Source organism: Schistocerca gregaria, chromosome 1 (assembly GCF_023897955.1).
Source record: "Schistocerca gregaria isolate iqSchGreg1 chromosome 1, iqSchGreg1.2, whole genome shotgun sequence".
In the NCBI taxonomy this organism is placed as follows: domain Eukaryota; kingdom Metazoa; phylum Arthropoda; class Insecta; order Orthoptera; family Acrididae; genus Schistocerca; species Schistocerca gregaria.
The window spans coordinates 761,138,047-761,143,937 of NC_064920.1; the positions used below are offsets into that span (position 1 = coordinate 761,138,047).

A 5,891-nucleotide genomic window follows, 5' to 3' on the forward strand; every position below is an offset into this window, starting at 1 on the left:
CTGAAAACAACTATGTCCTATATTATGACATCTCAGTACGAAATCCAGCGAATGGCTATTGCTAATCGTTTTTATTCCGCTGGAAGATACCATATTGATTCCAATAACGGGAAACTAATAAGTGCATTATGAAATCCTCACTCTGCAGCGGAATGTGCGCTGATATGAAACTTCCTGGCAGATTAAAACTATGTGCCAGGCCGAGACTTGAACTCGGGACCGTCGCCTTCCGCGGGCAAGTGCTCTACCAACTGAGCTACCCAAGCACGACTCACGCCCCATCCTCACAGCTTTAATTCCACCAGTACCTCGTATCTTACTTTCCAAACTTCACAGAAGCTCTCCTGCATACGTTGCAGAACAAGCACTCCTGGAAGAAAGAATATTGAGTAGACATGGCTTAAAGCTGTGAGGACCGGGCCTGAGTCCTGCTGGGATAGCTCAGTCGGTAGAGCACTTGCCCTGGAAAGGCAAAAGTCTCGAGTTCGAGTCTCGGCCCAGCATATAGTTTTAATCTGCCAGGAAGTTTCATATCAGCGCACAATACGCTGCAGAGTAAGGATTTCATTCTGGAACATCCCATAGGCTGTGGCTAAGCCATGTCTCCGCAATATCCTTTGTTTCAGGAGTGCTAGTTCTGCAAGGTATGCAGGACAGTTTCTGCGAAGTTTCGAAAGTAGGAGACGAGATACTGGCGGAATTAAAGCTGTGAGGACGGGCCGTGAGTCATGCTTGGGTAGCTCAGTTGGTAGAGCAGTTGCCAGCGAAAGGCAGAGGTCTCGAGTTCGAGTCTCGGCCCGGCACACAGTTTTAATCTGCCAGGAAGTTTCAATAAGTACATTGTTTTGGAAGGTAGAACCGTTCATATTCCTTAAGTGGTGTCACACTAAGTGGAAAACAATATTTATTCAACTGGGGGGCAGGTGCTGCTGGGAGTGCAGTGACAGCCGATCAGAACTACAGGCAAAAGGCAGACATTGATACGAGAGAGGCATGTCAAGTAACTCCACATGCGTTAGATAACCAAAGAATACATAAGGGTGACAGGGTTGTGTTATCATTTCGAAACTCTAGCTTATTAACTATAAGCGAGTCTTATGAGTGAAACATTACCAATCACGACGCTGGTTCGGTGACTCCGTATTTAACACAATCTCGAACTGACCTTCGAATGTTTCAAAGATATAAGTGACTCTGCAGAGTGAACCCGAACCGTATCGGTGAAATAAGTTTGATAATTCAGGCGTATATTCTGAAGTATTTGGTATGAGGGACTCTTGTTCTATGCTGTCTCGTTGCAGTGTAATTGGCTTTCGTTTCATTTCTTACAGCATTTTATGTTTGTATCTGTAACGCGCTGAAAGTATATGAACGGTGAAAACGTCGACGACAAGTGCTGGGCTTGTTGTGTGGGGAAAGCTTGTTCCATGACGGTACTTGCCGTTGACAACAATAATGCCCAGTATTGCTCACTTCTGCCTTGGTTTTGTGTTTTCGGCAGTGTTAATTTTACGTTAACGGTGATACGCAGAACTGTGGATAGATTTCATAAGAATAATAGGCCAATGTGCAGTTTGTGTGGTACGACCACATTATGCAGAGCTGCTTTTACAGCAGTGGAAACATCATCACAGTACTTTTGCATCTGAGTGTTTTTACCTTACCTCCTGTTTTATGTCTCATGTTTTGATGATTTCATACTGAGCATTTTTCACGGTTGTGAAGGAGTATTCCAGTAATTCAGGTAACGAAATAACAATCCGAACAAATCGTAATTGAATCACTCCAGAATGAGTCATCGTAGATCTCGGATTTCTTGCACCGAACTACTCAGAAAAATCCCTCAACAATTTTGTCAGTGCAGTTCGTGTTCACGCTGTGTATTTGGACTGAATTATTTTGAAAGCTCTCGGTCCACTGTTTCTCGTTTCATCTTATACCAGTTTTTGATAAGTCTAGAAATGAATCGACTGGCATAAATATATCCCTTATACTGCAAGATCCACCAGTCCCTTCATTGCAAGAGTCCCTCGGTTGCTAAATGTCAGTGAAACAACACGGCCGGATCTCAAAAATTTCTTCAACTAATATTAAACAAATTGAAAATACAGAAACAATAGGGCAGGTGTGAAAGCAGCCGAATGTGCTGCGAACGTAAGTAAACAGAAAGACACACACTAGTGATTCTGTAACAGTAATTAAATATCCCAAACTTTAAAAAATATGGAAATTGAAATTACTGCATCTCGTTGAGATCTTATTTTGCGTCCCATCTTCAAAAAACGGTTCAAATGGCTCTGAGCACTGTGGGACTCAACATCTTAGGTCATAAGTCCCCTAGAACTTAGAACTACTTAAACCTAACTAACCTAAGGACATCACACACACCCATGCCTGAGGCAGGATTCGAACCTGCGACCGTAGCAGCCCCCCGGTTCCTGACTGCAGCGCCAGAACCGCACGGCCATCGCGGCCGGCGTCCCATCTTCAAAAAAGTTATGGCGAATACACCGAGCATATCGTTTCTGCTACGTTTGAAATTCGTCCTGACAGTCTTTCTTTGTTAGAGTGTTTAGCACTCCGGGATTTTGCTTCAGTTTCCTCTGCTGCGTCAAATCTGCATCTCTTCAACTTAATTTTCATTTTGGGAAAGAGGAGGCTGTCACAAGGAGCATGTCTGGTGAGTACAACAGTTGAGGAACAACTTTTAGCTCGTTTTTAATCAACATCTCGACAGAACTCTCTGTCCTTTTGTCCCTGAGTGAAACACTCTTTATGAATAACCCAGTCAGTATATAGAAAAAAAATACCAAGAATGACGTAATATTATTCTTGCCGATATTTTCTGGCCGAGGTCAAAAAGGAATCCCACATTCTGATTAATTTGCTTTAAAATCACAGCCGTAAACTCAAATTTCGTCACGTGTGACAAGCTTTGAAAGAACATTTGGATAAAACTTGAAGCAATTGTTCAAGTTCTCTACAGTTTTTCAAAGGACCTATCGTCCCACCGTTTTGAGGCAACTGTGACACACACTTCGGTGTAGTCCGACTCCTATTCAGTTCTTCTGAGAGAAGAAGGTGTTCACATATGCCACACTTTATTTCCAAGGTGCTACAGACGTCTTTGATGCTCTGTCTACGATCTTACAGAATCAGAACAAACTTTCTGATAGTCTTCTGATGAGATGTCAGCCGGGAGCTAACACGGACAATCGTAGTATCATAATTTCGCCAGTTTCTGAAACGTTTGCACCGGTCATAAATCTGAGTCTCACCTAAAGCGTTGTTTCCAAAAGGTAGTTTCGAACTTGGCGCATTTCTGCAGTCGTTTTCCCAAGTCTGAAACAAAAATTTATACAAACTCGCTGCTCTTTAGGGTCAAATATCTCAAACCCGCAAATCCACGGAGATATCACAGTGAAAATAAAGTCACTAACAACCAACCAAACCACACTCCTCGCAGCTACATACCACACTAGTTCAAGAACTTTATACACTGAGATACTTAACGGTATTTTAACGTTCTTGTTCATCCTTATTCCGCGATATATAGAATATTACTTCGTCACTGTATTCAAATTTACATTTGTTCGTGCATAAGACAGTCGTTGAATAAATAAAGCAACTTCCTCGGCACTTAACAGAAAACTGTAAGGAGCACCGAAAAGTTATCTGCATGGAATTGCTTGCACGTTACGAGGCTGGTCGTGACAACTTTTGGGGGAACATCGTCACAGACGATGACACATGGGTTCATAACTTCAAACCGGAAACAAAAAGGCAGTCCATGGGGTGGCGCCACACCACTACCCCCCGAAAGTTCAAAGCCGTACCCTCAGCCGATAAAGCCATAGTGACCGTCTTCTGGGATTCTGAAGGGGAAAAACATGTTAGATTATAACCCTGAATAGATCCAACGTGCCTTCAGGAAAAGAAGTGTCGGGTTACTTACTGAGCGCACCTCGTACTACCAGACATGAACAATAAGACATAAAAAGTTGAAAGTGATTGACAAAAAGTGAACGACAATAGTAACAGTCATTATTTAGATACAGTATTACTTAGAAGAAAAGAGCGTCAATGTCATTATTCCGTGAATGGGCTACCTGGTGATCACACTCACTGCAGGCAGTAATGGAGTGAGTATTGAGTATTTGCGCTGCGCCCCCCCCCCCCCCCCCCTTCGCCAACGTCCTGCCTCACCCCCACTCAGTTAACGCTAACGGCCAGAGGGGACGGCCCCCGGCACAGCCTCGCCTGCTCCCACCGTGCCCCACCTGTCGCTAATCTGGGCTTAGCCTCCTCTCATCCGGCGCCAGTTTGCCGCCATTATCCAGGGGAGACGCGTCTCATTTCAGCCTCTGTTGTGCACGTTTCAGTAGACTGGAATTCTACTTCCATTTCGTCTTACAGCCTTCACCTCCGAGACCAGTCACTTGCTTTGTTGGATGCAGATGCAGATTACATTCTATTATCATACAACCGTAGCAAAATAATCATGGTCTATGACAGCTTATTATGTTATAAGTATGTTAGTATAACGTAAATGATACAATGTAGGAAATTCAAATAATGACCAGGTTTGGTATAACAGGCAACCAATAAATATATAAAATGTAGCAGTAAATATAGCTTGCAACAGTTTACCTCAGTTAACTTGACTGTTTTTGAACTATTTCGTTCTGAAAGAGACTTGTGTCAATTTTTAAAAATCAGTGAGCTCTACAGTTATATTTCCTTCTACCTTAAACTTCCGTTTTTCTGTCGTCCTCAGCTCCATGTGATATTATTGTTGTTGTCGTTGTCTTCAATCCAGAGGCTGGTTTGGTGCAGCTCTCCATGCTACTCTATCCTGTGCAAGCTGCTTCATCTCTGGATACCTACTGCAACCTTCATCCTTCTGAATCTGCTTAGCGTATTCATCTCTTGATTCCCTCTATAATTTTACCTTCCACGCTTCCTTCCAGAGCTAAATTGGTGCTCCATTGACGCCTCAGAGCTTGTTCTACCAACCGCTCCATTCTCCTAGTCAATTTGTGCCACAAATTGCTCTTCGCCCCAATTCTGTTCAGTACCTCCTCATTAGTTACCTGATCTAGCCATCTAATGTTTATTATTCTTCTGTAGCACCACATTTCGAAAGCTTCTACTCTCTTCTTGTGTAAACTATGTATAGTCCATGTTTCACAACCATACATGGCAACACACCATGCAAATACCTTCAGAAGAGACTTCCTGACACTGAAATCTACACTCAATGTTAATAAATTTCTACGCTTCAGAAACGCTTTCCTTGCCACAGCTATTCTACATTTTATATCCTCTCTACTTTGACCTCATCAGTTATTTTTCTCCCCAAATAGCAAAACTCATTTACTACTTTACGTGTCTCATTTCCTAGCCAAATACTCTCAGTATCACCTTATTTAATTCGACTACATTCCATTATCCTCGTTTTACTTTTGTTGATGTTCATCTTATATCCCTCTTTCAAGATACTGTCCATACCGTTTAGCAGCCTTTCCAGGTCCTTTGCTGTCTCTGATAGAATTGCAATGTCATCGTCAAACCTCATAGTTTTTATTTCGTCTCCTCCATGTATTTCAGTTCCTACACCAAATTTTTCTTTTGTTTCCTTTACTGCTAGCTCGAGGTAAAGATTGAATAACATCGGGGATAGACTACAACCCTGTCTCATTCCCTCCCTGAATCCCTTTCATGCCCCTCGACTCTTATAACTGACATCCGGTTTCTGTACAAATTATAAATAGCCTTTCGCTCCCTGTATTTGACCCCTGCCTACAAATGCTAGAAACGTAGGTTTGCCTTTCTTTGATCTTTCTTCTAACACAAGTCGTAGGGTCAGTATTGCCTCGCGTGTTCCAACA

At 42.6% G+C, this 5,891-nt stretch overlaps 1 non-coding gene across 1 annotated transcript; it reads left to right on the top strand.

Moving 5' to 3' along the window:
* The first annotated feature begins 430 nt into the window (after positions 1-430).
* Positions 431-503, top strand: Trnas-gga (transfer RNA serine (anticodon GGA)). The gene has a single exon. It is a non-coding gene; the product is annotated as a tRNA-Ser (tRNA).
* The last annotated feature ends 5,388 nt before the right edge of the window (positions 504-5,891 follow it).